Here is a 24385-nt window from a genome sequence, read left to right as displayed (position 1 = left end):
ATTTTTCGGATTTTCAATATTTAAAACTAACTTCGAAAAGGTCTAATAGAATTGCATCGAGTACCACTTAGATTTTTCTAATATTGTTAATTATCAATAAGTAAACAAAATAAAAATCACAACAATTTGCTTAAGTTGCGCGTGCAAGCCTGAGCTTGTTTATGCGTGTTTACGCGCACTTTGTAGTAGATACTTAGGTAATAGAGGTAGATTCTATGTAGATAAATCCAAAAAAACTGTTTCTAAAATAAAGTGAATATATCTCAAAACATATTTTTTCACATTATTTATATCTGCAGCAAAAATACTTCAAATGTTTTTTTCTTCAAAACAAGATAGAAAAAAAAAATTTTTATTCGAAATTGGTACTACCCCCTTAACAAAAATTAAGGTGCCACTTTCAAAAGAAGCGTATTAAAATCTTGTAAAATTTCTTCAAAGACACGTTAGCTCTTAAAAATCAGTGAAAGTCAGTACAGACTTTTGACCGTTTTTTCCAGTTTTGGACCACTGTTCATCGGTATAAATGGACTAGGTCTTAGGTGCATTACTAATATCCAACAATGAACGATTTATTTGATTTGATATGGCTAAAAAACCACAAAAGAATTAGCTTATCATATTATCAGTATCCAACGAAGAACAGACTGGAGAAAGATTGATAATTAATATAGTGGAGATGAAAATTTTCAAAAGAAAACAAAACTAGCCGGGACTTGTAAATGCATCCATCCGAACAAATTATTTTACCAGTTGGACTACTCTGAATGTGATGAAATACAATTCATAAAGCAGCGCAAGTGTGCATAATTCAAAACATGTCCATACTTTGCACGGCCGATGCATTGTTCAATTCTAATACCGTTTTCGTTTTTGAACCTTCACGCGGGCGACTTTAACTCCGAGTAAAACGAACACGTGATACCCGCCCAAAACCAACAACTCATAAAAAAAGAAAAAATAAACAAACTCGCATGGATGTCGTGGTGGGACCCGAGATAATTTTCAGAGCGAAACTACGCGATTAGAGTCCGATTTAGAGCGACCCCAGGTTGCCAAAACAAACATCTCAAAAGTTGTTTGGGTGATTCTGGGTCAGCTCTCAGGCTGCTCTGATCAATGAGTCTCACCCTTATGTCATCATTCCACACGCAAGCACCAATCTTTTCAGACACTGGATATTATAGCAGGCTCTGAGTATTGGTCCGTTTCTAGGAAAGGAAAAATATCGGTCTCAACCTTTTGAAGGAATTAAAAAATCGTTCCAATAATGCATCACTGTTCTTGATGAAATCGTAATGTCTGTAAAACTCTGATAACAGAAATTAAATTCTAATTGAAAAATTCGTTCTTATGATTCGGGTAAAACAAAAAATTTGAAGTGAGAATAAAACAAGCAACGTTTGGTTCTAAAGATAGGCTACTGATTGACTGTACAAAAACGAATCAGAAAACAGGAGCGTTCAGGTGTTAATATCCAGGCTTTTTGTTCCTCGATCTCCAGGAAAGGCAACAATTGCCATTTCAGCTCAATTAAATTCAACCCTTGCCACATTGCAGCTGTCCGAAAACGTGCTTCGAAATGAAATAGATTTCGTCTGTAATTGCCCTGGCGATACCGCGTCACAGTCAACACCTTCCTTTGTTCGGAAAATCTTTTTTTTTCGGGACCAGGACGAAATTCCATTAACTGTCGAGTCATTTTTCACAATTTTTTTCTCGCTACAAACAATAATTACCTACTATTTCACTTATGAGGGTTTGGTAGGCTTTCGGTGGATTTTTCCTGGGCAAAATTACGCGGTATGGAAGACATGTTGGCAAAAACCATCCAAATTCGTTGGGTTTGTTCTGACCTTCAGGGAATAAAAGCAACGAAAAAAATATGCGCCGGATGAGGGTTGGTTTCATTAGCCTGATTCAAAGGATTCAACGCGCTGATGGGCAGCTTTTGTTTGATTTCGCCGTTTCGTTTGAGTTAAGGCCGGTCTTTCATCACCCCAGTCACGACGCATCTTCACCGAACAAGAATACTTGACACACTTCTCCAGTATCTAGCAATCATTTCAATCACACTTTCACGAACATTTTCGATTTTATCTCGGACCAAATTGCTTTCGGTAATAAATTTCTCTTACGGTTTCGTGTCCCTTGCCAGCAACGCCGGGTAAACACATTAGCTGCGCTGCAGTGCGGCCATTATGAGCTATTCGTCAACGATTTATGGTCCAAGTTTCGGCCATTTTCCGATCATTTCACTCGCTACAGGAATAAACCGACATGAATAAAAAGCACGGGAGCCATCAACTCCGGTCACGTACGGTGAGCAAGCGAAGAACAAGAAGACGTAGAAAAAAGATAGAAACGGTCGCTTCGAACGGCAGCCAAAGGACGACGAATTGAAGCCCAGTCTTTTTTGTCTTTCTTTGGAACATTTTCACAATGACTGTAAATCAATAGACAACTCTGTTTTATTAATGGTGCATCGCATAGAAGCCTTTTGTCATAAATATATCTTTTATTTTACTTTAATTTATTGTTTCGTTAGTGTTATTACTTGTTTCATCAGTTAGTAGAAGGAATTTACCGAACCCTGAAATCCGTCAACGGCCATTTCGGAACAATGCTAATCGCTTAACCTGAGTCGTGAGTCGCTCACACAACAGTTTTGTGAGGGAAAGTTTAACGAAAGACAGATCCACACGTTTTTAGCCTCTCTTTTGGTTTTTAGTTGAACTTTAGGGAGTTCAAATCCCTTAATAGCTCTGTTATAGACTTTTGATGTCAACGTTTGTTCCTGGCTGAATTGGAACTCACCTTTCTATCAGTACATATAACTGCACATACGTGATTGAAGTGCTTATGATCATACACTGGCTTTGCTTTTGATGTATTCGGAGAGTAATTGAACTGACAATTTTGGTTGATTAAGAGGGATATTAATTTCCTTAGTATCCGGTGTGGTACAAACTCAAACTCAAACTCAAACTCAAACTCAAACTCAAACTCAAACTCAAACTCAAACTCAAACCCAAACCCAAACTCAAACTCAAACTCAAACTCAAACTCAAACTCAAACTCAAACTCAAACTCAAACCCAAACTCAAACTCAAACTCAAACTCAAACTCAAACTCAAACTCAAACTCAAACCCAAACTCAAACTCAAACTCAAACTCAAACTCAAACTCAAACTCAAACTCAAACTCAAACTCAAACTCAAACTCAAACTCAAACTCAAACTCAAACTCAAACTCAAACTCAAACTCAAACTCAAACTCAAACTCAAACTCAAACTCAAACTCAAACTCAAACTCAAACTCAAACTCAAACTCAAACTCAAACTCAAACTCAAACTCAAACTCAAACTCAAACTCAAACTCAAACTCAAACTCAAACTCAAACTCAAACTCAAACTCAAACTCAAACTCAAACTCAAACTCAAACTCAAACTCAAACTAAAACTCAAACTCAAACTCAAACTCAAACTTAAACTCAAACTCAAACTCAAACTCAAACTCAAACTCAAACTCAAACTCAAACTCAAACTCAAACTCAAACTCAAACTCAAACTCAAACTCAAACTCAAACTCAAACTCAAACTCAAACTCAAACTCAAACTCAAACTCAAACTCAAACTCAAACTCAAACTAAAACTCAAACTCAAACTCAAACTCAAACTTAAACTCAAACTCAAACTCAAACTCAAACTCAAACTCAATAATGTTGTGGTTATTATTTCTTTCCCCGATCTTTCCTCAGAACTAAACAAGAAAATAAATAAGTAATCATGCAAAAATTTGTTTAATGACGGAAACTCTTTTCAATGGAATTTTCGGTTATTAAAAAATATACTTAATTACTACACTGGACAATATCTTCACACAAACTTAGTTTCATTGAATTCCGAGATGGCTATGGCTTTCATTGGTTTAATTTTTCATGAAATTACACTAAAAAAAATTTAAAAAAAATTATCAAATAACTTTTTTCCTCGAAAGAGCCCAACTTGAATGAATAAAAAATAGGTTTTTTGCAAATCAGCTTTAAAATTTTAAAATCATTTTAGGTCGATTAGGATTTTTTTACTTGTTTTTACTCGAAAACTTGACTAATTTTGTAAAAATCACTAATACAATTTTTTTTGCAGGATCTGTCAGTTTTCGACTACACTCATTTATTATTTTCTTTCTCTTTTCTGATAGTAAAACATTTTAAGAATATTCTGTGAAATTTTGAAGCCTATCGGAACAAAACTCAGAAAGTTATGGGCCTTTATCTTTGCCGATCTCATACTACGAAGAAATAAGAGCTGCGCAGACAACCCAAAGGGTAGGGTCTAATACTTTTAAAATATCATTTATTATTTTCTTTCTATTTTCAGACAGTGAAACATCTCTAGAATTAAGTTATGAAGTAAGTTATGGGCCTTTTTATTTGCTTATCTTATACAGCGAAGAAGTGAGAGCTTGACACACAGGCCCAAGATTTCTGCTTCGATCGACTTAAAAACTTGACAAAACATTCTTGAAATGTTTCATTATAACAAATTATAAAAGAAAAAATATGATTTTTAAAATGTTAGACCCTACGGGCTTGATTCCATCGATTTCATAGACTTTTAAATTATATTAAAATCAATATTAAGGTTAACATTAAGATTTTCAATTATATTAAAATTTTACCTCGTTTTGATATTTATACTAAAACCTGTTTTAATCCACCTAGTGGTGTAATGATGCCTTTCTCATATCAATCATACTATCATATATAATACTGTGGTATTCTTCAAAATAATTTTCTTCGATTCTTAAAAGAATAATCGAAATCGGTTTGTTTGACCGTCTACTGATAAAAACTATCAATTGGAAAAAATTTGAGGTCGATTTAGAAATTTTTTAAAGGTTTTTCCCCATTTTCAGTGATGGTATACAATTTTTAACCCACTTTACCCTATATTTCCGGATCGGAAGTCGGATCCGCATGAAATTAAGGAATTACTCATGGGACCACAGGACCTTTCATTTGAACATAAGTTTGTGAAGATCGGTCGCTCCATCTATGAGAAACGTTAGAACATATATTTTCATTTTTTTTAACATTTTACCCCTTGATTCCGGAACCGGAAGTCGGATCCAAATAATATTCAGAAATTTTGTATGGGACCACAAGACCTTTCATTTTAATCTAAGTTTGTGAAAATCGGTTCAGTCATCTCCGAGAAAAGTTAGTGCAAAAAATACACACATATTCACATACACACACAGCCATTTTGCGTACTCGACGAAATGAGTCGAATGGTATATAACACTCGGCTCTCCGGGCCTTGATTCAAAAGTCGATTTTCACAGTGATTGCATAACCTTTCTATATGAGAAAGGCAAAAAGACTATAATTAAGATGTGCAATTTTCCACTCCATAGATTCTATTTAAAATAAACCTAAATTTGATTTATCAATAGTTGCATTTCTTTATATATGAAACTATGATTAAACAATTTCAAACTCTTGAACTCAGTCTTGAACATTGTAGCGAAATTTTAATTATTGTTCTCTTACTGAAAGAGAAGGCAAATTACATTTTCCGATACGCAATTTTAATCCAATTAATATACAACAACAATTTTTTACAACAACAAATCTTAGATTAAACAGATACAATACGTACAAATGTTTGATATAAAATCTTGATATTTTAACAACACATCAAATATAAAAAAGTTTAGCGTTATTTATAATATCTAAATTTGAAATAATTTTGATGACTCTGGTTATGATTTGGAAGCCACTCTCTTTTTTTCTATCCGCTTAATATTTTCGGAAGAGAATTATCTGATTTTAGTAAATTGACTTTTGCTTGAAAGTTACTTTTAGAAAATTGATAAAATTTGAATGGTATATGACGGACATTTCCTGTTTCGAGGATATAACCAAAAAACTGCACTTCTTCCAATTTTATCAGCAAATTATGACAAAATTTTCAGTAACTTAAAACAACAACAAGAACAAAAAACAACTTAAAGGTATAGTTTTCTAAAATGTTTGCCATTAACGATTATCAAAGAGAAAAACTCATAACGCTTGTTTGTCTTTCTCGTGCTTTGATGCAGTGAGCGACTTCCATTAAAATTATTGTAATCCGTATCTTGAGTACTTCTGCAGGCGAACAATCGTGTATTCTCTATTGTCTCATTAATTTGTGTGTTAGAATAAGTGTGTCGTGAATTCGTCGTACGTTAGTTCCGTACTCGCGTCATGCAGTTATGTCTCTGACATTTCACACTCACCTTTTTATGCAGATTTTGACGCGGCATTTTTATAAGGATCTCTTCTGCGGATTTCTGAATTAACGCGGTTTTTACGAGTTTTTAGCCAACTTATGATTTTACGCAGTTTTTTATGCAGCACGTATTCACCGTATTAGATCGCGTTGGAATGGTTCGAAGCGACCACTTCTTCTAAAGAAATAATCACAAAAGTATCGTAATTGACAAATCGCTGTTTGGTTTTTCTCATTTAAAAAGTCTACGTAATTGTTGTGAAATACGACTTTACAACTGAGACTCAAAGGATCGAATATCATTCGATTCGGCTCGACGAACTGAGCAAATGTGTGTGCATAATAAGAGACGTGTTTCTCAGACACGGTTGAACTGATTTTGACGCTATTGTATTTGTTTTAGATCTGATGTTTACTTTTTGTGTTTTAAATTTTTTGTTGTTGAAAATTCCATTTTTTATCATATCTGTCCCAATCGACTTTGAATATTGAATATGTTTCCAAATTTAGATACCTTATAATAATACCAATCAAACAAGTCATAGATTGTAAGAATACGTTTGATTTTGACCAATAGGTAAAAGCTAACGGTAAAACTATGCTCAATAATTCCCGATTGAAATAGAAGATGCATTATGAAGTTGATTTTGAGACAATTTACAAATTATTTCTCTAGCAAGGGATACTTCACGAAAATGGTCGCTTGAAACTTTTTGTTATAATCTGTAGATAAATCCTCGACTTTTTAATACCATCAAGTACAGCATGCCAGCAATCATCCGCTTCGTTGAAGATTAAAAGAAAAAATCTACAATGCTGTAAAAAGAAGAATTAAAAAACTTATTTGCACCGCTCATACCAGAAAAAGCTTGCGACCTTGCCGACAGACGATCCGGAGCACCATGGAGAGCGCAAAAAAAAAATACGTAGCAAAATGAAACTGCAGAAAGCTACAATCCAACTCAGCTGCCACGGGGTCCCAAAAGCCAAATTTTAATATGTACGTGCATCTACGGGCTACACGAAAGCTATACGGCACTCTTCGGACCAGCCCCAGACTTTGGGATAGTCCGGGTCGGAGGCAATTCGTTCGCGTGTGGAACGACGAACAGTTGAAGCCAAGCAGCCCAACCGCCTATCAACTGCAGGCGAAATCTCATCCCACAATTGCAGCTTAGCTCATTGCAGCACAAGTCGGTGCCGGAGTGCAATTTGCTGTCTGAGAAAAGTGGCAGCAGCGCGGTTGAAATCAAAAAGAATTCATTTGGCACAAAGAATAGAGTGCCGAAAAATAGTAGGAAAAAAATTATTTAAACCATGCTGCTGCTTGATTCGGGAATGGAAATTATTATCGTCTAGGGGGACCCTGGCGAACTATTTCGCACGGATCAGGGTCGGAATACCAGCTTTTCCGCACCAGCACTCAGATTTGACACCGGAATATAGTTACTGGATATTTCATTCCAGAAGTTCCACCTGATGTCTCCCATTATGTTCATTTTTTTTCTCCTAATTCCCGGAAACTTCCTTTGGAATGTTTGCCTTCGAAATCCTACCGGCGCCAGCTGCTGCGGTTATTTTCTATATAATTTAAAGTCCTCTCGTTACGCCCCCTTCGGTCAGTTAACTCGTTCGACTAAGTAAAAAAAATGCAACATCAACCCTGGAAACAGTAGAAAAACCGCACTGTCAAAAAAGAAAGGCGCCACGAACAAAGCGTAAAAAACGACGGTGGCAATATGGACAGCTGGGCCTGCTCTTCTTGCGGTTGACTTTTGACACCGTAACCTCTCCCGGTATCCAGTTGGGCAATCCTTCGAGAGGCCTGCAACGACGGCAGTGGTTTGCGGTTTTCCGCCGTGGGTAGGATAAATAAAAATAATCGTTCAAGTTTTCAACTGGTTTGGCTTGGCACCCACGAGGTCATTTTTCATCTCAAAACTTAGCTTTCGACGGAAAAGACAATCTTTCAAAGGCGAAGGATACGTCTGGCGTGAGGCTGATTGTTGCAGGTAGCTGATAATTTGATAGGATGGGTTGAAACGCGCAGAAACGTTCTTACAAAAGCAAACGAACGAAAATTCCAACGGCTGTGAAACTTTATGAGCTGGGAAAAAAATCTTTTTATGATGAGTTCCCGACTAGAATCAACGACAAAAGCGAAAAGAATATGTCTGAATTGAATCCCAAATTTTAGCACCCATGTCAGCGTCACCAGTTTGTTTCATTACTTTATTTTCAACTGACCGCGAAAGCAGCGAAAAAAAAAAATCAACCACAAATCACTCTGACAAAATAAGTCCTTTCTATGTCGCAAGCAGCAAGCGGGAAAAGTTTTTTTTCCAAATCCAACCGACTGAACCTGATCCCGGCTTTTCCGTACTGGAGATCGCCTTGACGGGTGACATCCAAAAAAAAAAAAAAGACGGCATTTCAGTCATCTCGTTTCGCCGTAGCCAAAGCATACCGACAGACAGCGTCTGTTGGTTTGAAACGGGGACTACGCCCGGGTATTCCCGGGGCTTTCCGGGTTTCCAACAAAAGTCAGACATTTTAAAGCCTTGACATTGTTTCCGATGAATGTTTGGAATGGGTTGTTGCCCTGAGTCTGAACTGAGTGAAATAATGATTTTTAGTATTGCACGAATCGAAACAGAAAAATCTGGCAAAGTGATTACTTTTATGCTGAATTTTCGAGTTACAGCAGGATCCAATTACAAACTGTCAAACAAAAATCCACGATCTGCGGTGCGGAATGCTGTTCTTCGTCCCCGAGGCATCAGTATTTTAATTTCGAGCCCGGTTTTTATTTAATTACCTACCGAAGTAGTCAAATTCGTCGTTCCACTTCAAGTCTACAAAAAGTAGAAAATCCCACGCAGATTTAATTAGAAAATATTGTGCATACCAGAAATGAAATATCGTTCAGTACCTACTCAACGACAATGAAGACTTCTCTGCTAATGGTAAAGAAGCGAAACGGGAGTCTGCGGCGGTATCAGCAACATTGCGTCCAACGTTTGCGATAATTAATGTCTGCCAGAAGAGCTTTCCCAGAATCTCATCGTTGCTGTCAAGCGTTTTTGATTTCACTTCCGAAATATCGAAAATAGAAAATGGATCTTCGCGTTTGGATCTCCATCGAAATGAGAAAAAGTTGTTTCATATTTGAATATGGAGTGTTCGTTTTCATTATTCAACTGTGTATTATAAATGTAAAATTCGTCAAAATTTAGCACATTCTGGAATTTATCTGTACTTGTAAAGTAATAGTTCTTGTTTGATTACAAAATCAAATTATTATAGAACTAGGCTAAACTTGTGATTGTTTAATCTTGTGTCCGATGGAGCAAATTGGTGGGCATCGAAAATCTTAAACTTTGAAGAAATCTGTGACAATTTTACATAAAAAAATTTAACTGTTTTGTAAGATGGCTATAGAGATATATGGTAATAGTTGAGGCGCCTATAATAGCTTAATGAAAAAAGGACTGTGACTAATGTCAGAGACCGGATAACCGGATGACGTGAATACAAATGAAAATAGGCACGGTTCCATCATTAAAAAAACTGAAAAACTTGGAGTACACATCTAGAAAAAATTGTGTAAATTTACTTTTTTTGAGATCGACATATATGAGCGTCGAAAATAACTCAACATTACAGGAAATCTAACTTATATTAAATGCATTCGATATTTTTAGGTGCTAAAACATGTAAGTTTACACGTTTGCTTTAAAGGCTGGGGATGTTTGATGTATGTTTTTAACATTCTTGTAAAATTCAGTCGTTTCACGGATTACGTTCTTATGAATTGTGTCATATGTGGATTTGCGTCACCTGTAAATTTCAAAATTTTCTACTGTGTAGGTTATGCCAGAGACATTAACGCGCGATTGACGTAGGACTGCATTCAAGCGGTATCAGTATTCCATACATCTCAATGTTTGAGTGAAAGAAATTATCAAAATGCTATACGGAACTCATTTCCGTCTTCCAGAAGGGCCAAATTGTTGAATTCTTTACGATATTAAACACAGTTCGGAACATTTTCCTCGAATGCGATGCAACTAAATGCTAAAGGGTGTATCGAAAATAAGCTATCCACATACATTTGTGTTGTACACATGTATTTGTGATGCTTCTTTATGCTCAGATCACAGCATGCAGTGCGTTTGGCAGTCAGCTTTCGTTTATTTACTTGTTTGTGTGATTGAAATTCTGTGTTTTCAAAATGTCGCGTATTGAAAAGGAAGTGATAATTAAGGTTCTGGTCACATGGCTAAGTGAGAAGGGTATTACAATGGGAAAATTGGCGAAGTGGTATGGAATTCATCATGCTAGTGTTAAAACCTTCATTATGAAGTTTGGGGAACACTATTCTTTGGATGAGCTACCAGGAAGAGGCAGAAAGCCCGGTTCTTCCAACCCGAAACTGGACCAGAAAGTGGTATCTCTAATCATGAAGAACAAATCAATGTCAATACATGATTTGGCCAAAAAAACAGGAACGAGTGTCGGAATGATCTAGCGTATCAAGAGACAAAATCACATGAAGAACTACAAGAAGCAGAAAATCTCGAAACAAAGTGTAGAACATAAGAAGCGAACAGTAACAAGGGCCCAGAAATTGTATTCGCGTTTTTTGCAGTGTCCGGATGCATGCGTTTTGATGGACGATGAGACTTATGTAAAGGAGGACTGAAAAACCCTTCCAGGTTCACAATACTTTACTATCGTCGTTGGGGAGGATGTGAGCGATGCGGACAGGTCGATTCAAGTGGAGAAATTCGGTCGAAAGGTACTGGTACGGCAAGCAATATGTTCCTGTGATTTGAAATCAACCATTTTTTACACTACCGGAACTATAAATGCAGAAATCTATCGATCTGAGTGTCTCCAGAAGAGATTGCTGCCTTTATATAAGAAGCATAGTAGACCTCCACTATTTTGGTAGGATTTAGCGTCGGCTCACTATGCCAAAACCACTCTCAATTGGCTGGCGGAAAAGTGTATAAATTTTGTTGAGAAAAATATCAAACCACCAAATTACCTTCAGCTTCGACCCATCGCACGTTACTGGGCAATCGTGAAGAGGATCTTAAAGAAGACTGGTAAGGCAGTTGGGAACATGCAGGAGTTCAAAAAATTGGGCTCAAGCGTCCAGAAAAGTCGATGCAACACTTGTCCGGAACTTGATAGAGAGCGTTCGATAAAAAGTTCGAAAATTCGTGAAGGAATAACTTAAATTTCATCCGGTTTTCATTATGCTCAAGTTTAACCTTGTACAATAAAGGATCAATTTTATTTGAACTCGTTTGGTGTGAATTCAGCACAGCGAAAAGTGTACAAAGCTAATCGCATTACTCTAGATTTGCACTAAACTGATAAAAATTATCGTGGTGATTTACGAAGAAGTAATCTTATTAGTTCTCCGGATAACATTTGGAGCCATTAGAATGGCTGATTTTGTATAATGTTCCCAATCGTTGTCCACTTTTCGTTTTCCTTTTCTCCAATGCAAACGACCATCAGCTGAATGATGCAATCGCTCGAACTGCTCACAATGTCGATTGATTTAGTACTAAACCAATTTTGATTACGAGCTTTCTTTTTACTTGATTTCCTTTGCAGCTTTTTACAAATGGGCAGCCCTAATGGCCACAAACATAGCAACATACAGAAGTTTCATGTCGATTATTTCATTTCGATTTTGCATATTTTAATGAAAGAATCTATCGAAATGCTGTACAGGATTCAGGAGGGTAAAATTGTAGAACTTTTACGATATTAAACACAGTTCGGAACATTTTTCTTGAACAAATTTCGCACTGCGCAAAGTGAACAAAGCCAATCAAACTATTTTAGATTTGCTCTAAACTGATAATTTTATCCTTTGATTTATAGAGAAATAATCTTAACAGCTCTTTAGATAACATTTAAAGCTATTAGGACGGCTAACTTTTTATAATGTTATCACTTTTTGTTTTCTTTTTTCCCAATGCAAACGACCAGTAGCTGGATGACGTAATCGCTCTTGTTTGAAGCGAAACTCACATTGCGGATGTCCAACAGCAGATATGCTCACCAAAGAACTAGTTGTTGTTTTTCTGCGTTTAGGCTTGAGAGACGGTGTCTCATATTCCTCATTGACTGAAACATCAGTTGAATAATTCTAGGTGTAGTTCCACTGCCTTCACGTAGATGGCGGTCTTCACACTCGATGTGTCTCCGGTCATGGATTATCATAGACTGAAACTAGCAAACATGTAACAGGATCTATTTGTAGATTCGGTTTCGTGTTTGTGATCTATTTTTCACTATTTAAACAATGTTTTCATAATAAATGTGGTAATAATAACAGTCTCACACCTTCTTCCATTTGTTTTGTGAATGAATTGAAGGAAATACTCAAACAGGAATGAAGTTATTAGGAAATCAAGTTTGGAGTAATTTCGGTTTGTTAAATTTGAAAAATGCACCCAGGTGAGCATAGCGAAAAAGACGTAGTCCTATGTCAAAATATGCAAGATGTAAACTCAAGCGTGCGGTATTTGCTTGGGTGATAATTGCATATTAGTTACATTACCATGTTAATTCAGGTTTTGTGTTTATTTGTTTGTTAGATTCAGTTGATTGCGATGCTCCTTTTATGTGTATCTAAAGAAACGCAAATTTGATATGATTCAAATTTTTTTAGTGTGTACTTTTGAAGTAAGCTAACTACACTAGAGTTGGTTGTTGATTTCGATGGTAAAATCAAACTCGAAACAAGAAATAAAATTCTGCTCATTTGGTGCACTGTAATATGTGGAACCTATAATCAAATACATTACACTAGCGTGAAAATTTTGGTAACAACAAAGGACAAAGCAGTTGTGTGCATCAATCAAAACTTGGAAAGCTCTGAACTAGAGAATGGCAAAACCGTTCATTTGCAAAGAGCTGCTCAGAACTTAATAGTTCTACTGAAAGAGTTAGTTCTGTTGAACTGTTCCTTCGTTCTTCTAAAATAATGTGAACCACAAATTATATTCTGTAGTAAACAAATTCAATATTGGTGAGTACTTTTTGCATGTAATTGTGCCAGTAATCATTCTCTTTTGTATGCATTTGCAAAGATCACGAATGTATGCAACTTCTACCAGGTTCCTAAAATTTGCCACCATTCCGAAATACGCAGATAATTTGTAAACATCCTCAATGAATTCAATTACCTCCATTCATATTGAAATGAATAGAGACCATTGGCAACCGGATCTGTAATTTAAACAAAAGTTGTTGGTATGACAAGATATTTGTACCCGTGGCTATTTGCTTCACGAAAGGTACAATAAACGCTCAACTTTACAAAGAGAAGCGTTTGACGCAGAGATTTCTGTTATTATTCAAACGGTATGAGCTTCCTCTTATCTTCTAATTCTACAACGATCCAGTTTGTTTGAAAAGTTTCTTCGGTTCTAGCGGCACACAAATCAAGATTTTCAACCAGTTCCCTCGCTGGTCTCAAAGAAGCACTAGCTAATAAAATGCACGAGCGCTAGAAATGCACAAATTAGATTAATACTGCACGAAGTACATTAGTACTTACACTAATGCGCTTACAGTAAACAAGGTGGCGCTAACAAGAACCCAAATACAACCAACAAAATAAATAAAAATTATTATGTCGATGATTCTCTTATTTCATTGGAAGAAAACTTCTTATAGTTCTTTGGGATCGATATTTGATTCTTTAAATGGAGAACAACGGTGCTGCTACTCATGCTAGCAAATAGTTGTGCAAAACATGAAATTTCCGAAATCGAAAAATTTTGATGCCAAAAGTCTTAGAATTGCGTGAAACGTCGAGATTTAGTGTCATCTCAATAATTTTTTTTTTCAAGATCTACTTTCTGGGACAGTCTCGACGTTTCATGCAATTTTAAGATTTTTGGCATAAATTTTTTTTTAAAGATTTTTGGCGTAAAAAAATTCAATCAATGGCCCGACAGTAGCTTTCAAACGAGCCTAAGTTTGTTGAAATCGGTTTAGCCATCTCTGAGAAAATTGAGCGGTAAAAATTTCTTCGAAAAGTGCACACACACATGCAAACACAGACATTTTCCTATCTCGTCGAACTGAGTCGAATGATATATAACACTATGGGTCTCGAAAGTTGATTTTTCCAGCATTTCTAATACCTTTCTATAGAGAAAGGCAAAAAGCTTGCCGAGTGACTCCAAAAGTAGACTTTCAAACACGTTAAGCTGTTGATGTTTGCTATGAAATATTTTGTTTGGCGTGCCATCTGTTCTTGCGGTTTGAAAAGTGCCGTGACAGGTCCCATCAACCAGAAAATTTATGTCTTGAAGTACCTGGAAATAATTCTGTTGCTTTTCTGCAGGCAATATTATTGTTCTGTTCTTTTTTAGCTAAATTTGGCCTGGAAAATATCTCCCGCTTTTCTTTAAGCAGCATAATTGTTTTGTTCTATTTCAAATGGATTTGGCATCATGCGATTACGAAAAATGGTAATGGAGTGGAATGCTGTGATCATCGTCCAGGGGGGTTTCCAACAGCCTTTAGTATAGCTTTAAGTGAAGTCACGGAAAATCCACTAAGAAAAGTCAAACTCACATTAGTGACTCTGCTTGACGATCCTTTATGAATGTGTTCCTATTTACGATGATAATCTATGCCTAATTAGTGTTATGATAATCAACCCGCAGCATAAATTTTTATTTTACTGCAGCTTTCCAAGAAACGTCTTTTCTGGAGACACTGAAAATTTTCTAAATTTCATAAATGTAATTTCCAATTTTTTGTATATCGAACAATAACAAACATATTTACCCTCATTCTTGTTTACGTCCGTATCCACCATACGACGAACGGATACTTTCGAACGAATACGAATAAGCCATTCTCGTTTTCACTCGAATGAATTCGAACGCGACTCGTTTGCCACAGAATATTAAAATATCAGTAAACTTCTACAAATAAATGCTAAGCCTTGATGAAATCAGTTCAATTCTTGTGATTAACCATATATGAAACACTAGAATGTATGCCAGTTTAGCTTCAAACGATACGTGTATTCGAACATCATTCGTACGAACGAAAAGCCCTATTCTCGTTTACGGACGAATAGACGAAATGCCGTGGTTTCGATTCGTCAGTTTAATGTTGCGAATCAACCGTTCGAACACATTGAAAAAAGTTTAACCGATTTCCAACAAATTTATTTTCGAATCTAAAGGTGATTTGTAATCAAATCATAAATTTGTGTTTTGCATAGAACATTTAGAAAGCATAGCAGTACAGTAAAATGCTCTTTTTCTATGGCGAGCCTTTGAATATATGCTCGGTTCCAAGTTTTAACGCATCAAATTTTACATCTATTTGGTACTTTATGGAAAATACGCCATGGGTAAACATGCTTTATTTTATATTAAATGCATGATTTTACCAATGTAATAAATATGGAGACTATCGAAAACATGACAAATTGCAAGAAAAATGCAACATATTTTTCGCCGATACTACTGATCGGACTGCTATTTTAAAAGCTTTTTTTACTTTGCATGAAGTTTAATTAGAAAATTTCATTCACCGACATGAATGAAATTGGTCCGGAGTACGATATTTATTTCTTATGTAGCATTCGTCACTTCCTTGATGCTTGGAATCTTCCTAAAAAATCTACTTGCGCTGCCGATTCTTCTTTTGCACAGGAGTCGCGTACGTACACGTTCGAGTGAAAACAAGAATGGCTTTTTTGCATTCGTTCGAAAGCATGTGTTCGTCGAATAGTCGATACGGACGTAAGCAAGCATTATGATACAAAATCAGCGAAAAAACAAGTCAAATAACAAATGATATCAAAGATTTTTAATTACAACTCAAATCTGTTACAGAACTGATAGTTTAAAGATGGATAGGCGTTGTTTTTATGCATGTACGATGTTTAAAAAAGTGATGGATTCGAACGTAAACGGAAATACGAATTTGATATACTTTCGAACGTATCGCATACGGCCGTAAACAAGAATGAGGGTGATTGAATGTAAACTTTTCACTGATTCGAAGTGAATAACCGTATACTTTGTCAAAGCGATATTAAAGCAATCTTATGAACTTTTCGATAACTATACGCTTTCATAATGCCTTTTTTTCTCCGTGCTTATTGGTTACGTGAATTATAAGGAATTAGCTGCGGTCACATGATATGTTACCTGTATTGTATTTCCTATTTAAACTGATGGTACTCTTCTACATAAGCATTGGTATTCGATGCATCTTCACGGATAATTACCTGCAATCAAGTGAAATGAAAATCTCAAATTATTAATCAGATAGGATCAGGTTAGAACACAGTTGTTGAAATCATTTCAGTCAGCTTTCATGGATAGGATTTCCCCCTCGGCCTGAGCACTCGTACTTTTCGGTCAGATTATCCTGATTTAAGTGTTTTTGTTTTCTATTGATGCAGTAAACGATCTCGATGCAGTATAAATCGTTTGTCTAGACCAGTGATGCCCAAAGAGATCGATATCGACCCCCCAGTGCGTGATAAAACGAGGTATAGCATCTGATGCTATGCTCTATTGCCGCAGTGACATAGTGAGTTTGGAAACCATTGGTCTAGACGGCGAATGGACCTAGGCGACAAAAAAAGTCTTAGAATTGTTTCGTAGCCATTTTAAATGATACAGTAACACATCGATTTCGGTGTATGTCTTGTATTATGGGATTCAAAATATTGCTGGGATGATGGAGTATGAAGTTGAGTATGTTACAGTTTATCTAATACAATACTATTTTCAAATATTCTCTCAGAAGGGAATTTTTTTAAACTTTTCTGGTAATGGTATTTTTCTTCGCCAATGATTTGCATTTTGTGTATATTTCCTGCGTGCCGGGTTGGTGGATCAATACATAAGGCGCTGGTCTTACAATCCAATTGCGGTATGTCCGAGCCCCAACCTTTGTATATTCCCTGTATTTCCGCAGCACCGTCTTTTATCAATATCACACACACCAGTAGCAGCACACATCGTTCGTGTTGTGTTTTCTTCTTCCACATTTCACGTACCAGTGTTGTACATATTGTCATTCTATATGGCGGTTTGAAATCTTTGACATTCATCGCAATCCGGATCCGGATGAAATTTGACAGTAGCTTTTGAGACAATGCGAGCTTTCATTTGAACTATGATTTGAGAAAAATCGGTTCAAGTATTGCTGAGAAATCGAAGTGAGTTCTATTTTTAAAGGTTTTCTTTACTATCTTCAATGCTTCCGGAACAGGAAAAGAGGGAACCAGTAGTGCCGAGTTAAGTTTAATATCCCCACAAACGAACATGCTCTGCAAACTAGATTTGTACCTGTTTTTGATCATCGTTCGTGAAAAAATACTCATGAAATTGGTAATTTTCCACTTATCACGCTTTAGTTCCGGAACCGGAAGTTGCACGGAGAACCCTTCGATCATAAAATTGCGATATCGCAGTTTTTGATTTTTGCGATAGTTGATTTAACTAATTTCTTTTTGATTCAACCAATGTGGTTTTTGATTTGCATATATTCAAGTAGTTGAAAAATATGTTGTTTTGAATGCTGTCAAATTCCGAAGACAATTGAAAGCAAAACAATAATCGCAATGCAAAATCAACAACTTTTTAGTTGAATTCTGTTCGCGTCGCTTCAAAATGTCAATGGAAACAGCTTCGGTGGTTAAAACGTTTGGTGAAATTGTGTTCATTCGATTTTAGAAATTTATAATAACAAGTTTTTATCTAACAGCGTTGTTGTGATAAAGTTAACCTTGTTTAAGATGAAAAAGATTTGGTGACAAATTAGAAAATGTTAATAAATCAATGATCGAATTTGATGCATTAAAATAAATGTTAATGCTTCAAATTCGATCATTGATTTACTTCCAGCTGTTTAATACTGATGATGATGTTCATGCATTAGCAATAAAACGTTTTTTGACATGAATTTAATTTATAAAAGTAACAGGAGCGAAGGGTTTCAACACGCACAGAACGCGCTGCGTTTGAATGGCGCGTTTGAATTGCCGTCGCAAAATTCCAATTCCCAGCGGTTGATGCAGCCAAGCTCATATAAATTGACTAAAATTATCAGTGCATATCTTTAGTTCAACCGTTTGAAGGCATCATCTTTCAATACTCATTCTAGGTAATTTTTTTTAATTCGCTAATTTACTCGCCCCTCCGGGCACTTTTGCTGATTGAAAACGTTTTTCTACATCAATCATTTCTGATCGAATCAGAAGTAATTTTTAAGAATTTAGATCTTTACTGATCTCGACTTGACATGATCATGATCATACAAAAACCAAAATCACTTAGAGATCTGATCAGTTCTGATTTCGTAATGATAATTTGTTCTTCGGTTAAGATCACTTGAAATCAGCAGTGATCGGTGGTTTTCCCAGCCCTAATGATGTTACATGTCAATATAAAATACTGTTTATATTTTAACAACGATATTTATTTCATGAATCTCAACATACCGAACTTATTTCAAATAGATCATGACGTGTATCAGTAAGTATATTTTGATTATTTTCGCAAATCAATAACATTGTTCGAGTTGATTCAACTATTTGCAATGTCTAAAACAAATAAAACAGATTTATTTTTCAACTAACAAAATTTTGTCTCAATAACAATACCAGTTATTTCAACTAAAATATTTGTTGAAATTGAAAGGTATGTGTCCTCACTAAATGACAGCATTTTTTTTCAAACAGTTGAATTAGTTGTTTCAACCATCGTTTCTGCTAATCGAAAAACAAAAATGACATGTTTAGTTAAAACAACAATCGATTAGTTGTACCAAATTTTAACCAATCGATTTCAGAAAATCAACTAATAGTCTGGTTGAAATGGGATCGCGGGTGGTTCCGTGTGGATCCAGATAAAATGTTCTACACATTTTTAGAAAACTATGAGACCTTTCATTTGAATCTTAGTGTGTGAAAATCGGTTAAGCCATTTCCGAGAAAATTTAGTGCAATTTTTTTCTCTAATTTTCACATATTATCCTGTAACTCCGGAACGAGATGTCGGATTCAAATGAAATTCAATAGTTTTCTATGGGACCATGAGACCTTTCCATCAAATTTCCCAACCATTTCCGAGAAAATTGAGTGCAAATATTTGATAAACACATACACACAGAGACATTTACTCAGTTCATTGCGCTGAGTCGAACGTTATATGACTCAATAGTTCGAACAAATCTGCCATTCCGATGTTCAACTAGCACGCAGTGAAGAAATCATCATTCAACATCTACGCAGTGATTCATTGTGTGTGAGAATACCGTCGCAAGTAGAAAGTGACAATTTCTGGTAACTTTTCTTTTACCGGTTCGGATAGTGAATGGTAAAAGACCTTTATCACTACTTTCCGGCATACTAGGATTTGGTAGAAGAAAAAAATTAGAGGATTGTACTCAAGACACGACCGAGCACAATAACATTAAAAATGAAACGTTTCTAGGGTCTTCATAATAAATACAAAATAGAGATGATATTGATGATGATACACTAAACTTCACTACACTTCAAAGTTACTTGAAAGCTCAAACCTGAACAAATGAAACTATTTTATATTATGATGATAATTTTCGAGAAACGTACAAACTTATCAATTTGATTTGATTTATATCGTTTATTTACTCCCAGTTTTAATCTAATAATGGTCGTTCACTGGGTGGACTTATTAATTTTATAAACAGTTAATCGATCCAATAGAATGTTGTATCAGTAATCTCAGTAATGGTGTAATTTTATTAATCCTTCTTCAAAATCGTCGATAATCTTCGGAAAGTGTCGGTAAATAATATGGCAGCAATACGAGGAAGAAAACATGTGGAACAGTCCGCATAAAATATTTAGTTACTTACATTGATTTTCGCTTTGGCATATTAGGAATATACGGAATGGATACGCATCAAAATTCCGAAATTTTATTCATATTGTAATTTGATGTTATTAACACATGAATGATCACTGTCATAGTTACAACGCGTGTAGCCATCAGACGCTTATTGTTTTGAAGCAAATAATAATTAAACTGAAACTGGCGGTTAATCAAATTCTACGAGTGTTTCTATTCAAACGATACATGTAAAATCGCAGGTAAACTTACCTTGAGTTTATCTTTGATACTATATAATATTGCTTCTAATTGTACAATCTATCCTTTATATACTCTCAGAAATTGCAATAAAAGTTTATGGTTTGTTTAGAAAAATGTGAAAAAAATATCAACTTATGTCTGTCCCATATGCAAAGTACCCGCATATCAGTCCCATTCAGTGCAAATATCAATAATTTCATTTGTTTCAATATTGGTATAGCATAGGTGTATTACCGATATTTCATGTAGCAATACAACGATTTAGCATTAGGTAGCACAATAAATCAAAAAATTCGAAAAGAAAATTTAATCGTCTTTTTCTCGACATGCCGATTTTCCATATGGGACTGATATGCAAGTATGGGCAGTATAGTGCAGCCTATATTTATAGATTTCTCTTCATACTACACAGAACGATGCGGTGTTTTTTATGCATGACGCAAAGCCTCCTATGCCGAACAAGAAGTTGACGTCATTTTGTACAACAGGGATTGGTGGATGAAAACATAGGTCGATTCCAACCATTTTTTCAATAGTATGCTATTGAAATAATTAAACGATACATGTTTAATGTCGTTTTCGTTTTTAAATTCCACTACACCGGTGTAGCGAAAGCTGCACCTAAACCGTTCGTTTTTACCAATTGCACTACACCAGTGCTACACTTTTTCTGCACTTATACCACTGGTGTAGCACTCATCAAAAGTTTGGTGTAGCTTTGTGCAATGGAATCGTTAATTGTAGTCAATGGTTACTGTTTATGTTTTCGTCATTTTTGTTCGTTTATTCATGCCTCAGTGTAGCACTGCACCGGTGTAGTGCAAATTAAAAACGAAAACGCCATAAGTTAAAAGTTTCCGAATCGATTGGTTGTTAAATTATAACAATCCATCAACAAATGACCGAGTTATTAACGTTCAAAATTATGACACAAAAAGGTTACGCGACTATTTTTGAAACTTTTAATTTAATTTAAAGAAAATATAGTGAAGAGTAAGGCATTTTTAATGCCAAAAATGTATATTCATTATTATACTTAGTCGCTAAAAAGAGAAAAAGTTTAATTCTATAGTAAGCTCGGATTTTTTTATGAGAATGAAATAAATGATAATAAAAACATGGAGTGTTCGCAATACTATTCCCTGTTCAGATCAGTGCGGTAAAATTTAATTTCAGTCGAATATTTTTTAAAGAAAATGAAATTTGTGGCCGGTGACTGTCAGTATCAGAGCATAAATTTGTCACGCATTTTCAATGAAAGAAACCATTCCAACAGTCTCATTTTAAATATTTTACTGTCACATTCGTAGATGACCGACACCAAAACAAACGAAGAGAGACGAAGCATTTTCGTTTCTCATTGAAACAAAGAGAGAGTATAATTGCCAAAGTCACTCTTTCCTTTATTACAAGCAAGAGGAAACCAAACTAACGTCTTCAGGGAGAACCTCTTTGGAAACCAAAACTACTACAAATTCGGGCGCCAATAGGTAAAAGTTATTGTGAAAACATTTTTTGTCATTTTCGATTCTCACAGCTTCGGTTGAATATCGACACTGCATACTATGGGATTTTCACTGAAAACTGTAACGGACTGAAAGGGAAAATGAAAGAAAAAACACAATTTTAAAATTACTGTCCCGCTTATGTCATTGACTGGACATGGATTTCGTTCTCATAGTTTGCAGTCGAAGCTGAGAGTGACAGTAATTTCTCGTCATTTTCGTCTATTTTGAGTCAATAATAATGACCTTTATTAGCTCTGGTGAGCATATCCCTTCTCATTCATTTAACTTTTGTTGCCGAAGTTCCCAGAATTCATCGTTATTTGAATAGCCGTACCTAATCACTTGAAGTTTGCTTGCTCAGTTTGTAGTGCCAAGTAGTCCACTTGTTTCATTGTCTTTCTTGTCTTCATTGTGGGTAGTGGGTAAGCGCGAATGAATAGGCATAAACGTCAACTCGATAACACAAAACTCTCCCGGCCATAACGATAAAATGAGGTTGGCGGTTCTCATTTGAGTTTTCAATTATCACCAGCAAGTTAAAATGGATCATTTCGACTGTTTGAAATGTATTGAGATGTGTTTCGAAATATTAAAAATGTAAACTGAAAGAAGGAACAGTTAATTTACGTTTTTTTTTGTAATTGATACTTCAGTTATCATGGCTGGTTTACCTTTCATCCATTATCTTGAACCAATTCGAATGTTTACATGAACCTCACTTGAAGGCCGCTCTCTCATTGAATTGTAAGAGATATTTTGTTGCTGCAAGAGATAAACTGATAGTGAAGATTGTGTGTTAGAATGTGAAGTTTACTGCAGTAGAGTGCTCATCAGTGTGTGCATACATTCGATTTCAATTTTACAGCACTGATTCAGATATCTTGACTACTGATGATACTTTCGCAGTAAACCTCTTTAAAGATTGGTTTCTGGGAACTGTTTTCGGTGGAAGTTTGCTACTTTGTAACCGATATTCCTTTCCAAATGGATTTCAACAGACGATGTGGGTGTTGTAACATTTATTTGAAACAAGTGGGCGTAAATCGGTTCACACAGGCGTTTAATGAGCAGCACAAATACAGTCAACGAGGAATGCTTTCCGAGAATGAGAGCTTCTCGAGTCGAAGTTGAAAAATCGAATTTCAATATGATCGAAATCCCAAATATTGTTCAAAATAATGTATCGTGTTTTGCTTTACGAGTATTTCTACTACTGCTCATGCCAACTTCATTCAACGCAGTGTAATAAATTATTCTACTATGAACCAATCCATTCCAGGCACTCAGTTTCGAAACTCATTTTGCAGCAAAACACATCATTGAATTGTTTCATTAATCATCTCGCAACCTTATGGCGAAGATTGACAGAAGCAGAAGCATCGGGGCTGATCAATTTTTGTATATTTCACGAGCAAAGATATAAGAAAAAAAGATACTCCAATCGGTTCGCCTCTTCCCGTCGTTCATTTGCATAATGAATATTCCATTTGAGCAAATTGTTTCCTCGAAACGAGCCATCAGTATCTGGAAGGGAAATTTCATTGTCGCTCGAACCACTTCGACATTCTTGTCGGAAACAATGGTATTAATGACTCGCTTTCATATTTCCTTTGAAGATTTTCCTGGCGCTTCCTTCTCGGAGTTCACGCCGGCTACGTCCCCATCCCCGTCAAGATTTGCACTTGTTATCGCGCTGCTTGGATCTGGTCTCAAACGGGTGTTGTCTCCGCAGCAACCCTTCCTCGGCACCCATCGAAGCCTGTCAAACGAAGTTCTGGAGATAACTTCAAAAGCACTCGGAGAAACTTCGTAATTACTACAGTTATGGTTATGACTTTGGCAAATGGATAGAAAACACGATTCGAGAGTACTCTTGATAACCAGCGCAAAAGCACAGCCTCCAGCACTGGACCAAAGCTACAGCGCACTGTTTTCTGTGTTGCATTTGCCAATTGCCATGTCTTCTTGTTCATCATTTATTCAGCCTTCGCCAAGCAGTCGCGAGAGCCGTCGTCTCGTTTCACTGACTGCAAGCTGCTCTTATCAGCTGTGGAAAGCTCTTCATCAAATTTGATTTTTTCTTGACCGGACTGAGTGCTGGTCCACGGAGGAAAACGAATTTAGTTGTACCCCGAGTAATCTAGATAATGTTTTTTTTTATTTTCAAATGTTCTATCTTTTCCACTTTTGACATTTCTTGCCGATTAAAATTATCAATCGGCTGGAATAATCCATTGTGCTGACCTACTTTGGATTTGGAAGCAATTGATTCAATTTCGTCTACATTTTCCAGCTTTATTTTATTTGCATCGGAACTTGCCTGACTGGCCGGGACAAAAAGTCGACAGTTCGGTGCAGAATCACCACGTGAACTCGAGCGATTTCCGATAATGCGCTCCTCGGGCGCATTGAATTACGTGAAAAACGGCACTATTAGCAC

General features: G+C 36.0%; 1 protein-coding gene across 4 annotated transcripts in view; it reads right to left on the bottom strand.

Moving 5' to 3' along the window:
- Positions 1-24385, bottom strand: part of LOC131431647 (uncharacterized) — a 499018-nt gene that overhangs the window by 358357 nt on the left and 116276 nt on the right. The window contains exon 2 of one of the 4 annotated variants that reach the window (XM_058597480.1): positions 16496-16575. The exons of the other annotated variants lie outside the window; for them this stretch is intronic. The gene's annotated coding sequence lies outside the window, so the exon portion shown is untranslated. The remainder of the gene's footprint in view (positions 1-16495; positions 16576-24385) is intronic. 4 annotated transcript variants of the gene reach the window in all.

Source organism: Malaya genurostris, chromosome 2, assembly GCF_030247185.1.
Source record: "Malaya genurostris strain Urasoe2022 chromosome 2, Malgen_1.1, whole genome shotgun sequence".
NCBI lineage: Eukaryota > Metazoa > Arthropoda > Insecta > Diptera > Culicidae > Malaya > Malaya genurostris.
Note: the sequence above shows the minus strand (reverse complement) of the source record. Positions and strands in the feature narration are given on the sequence as shown.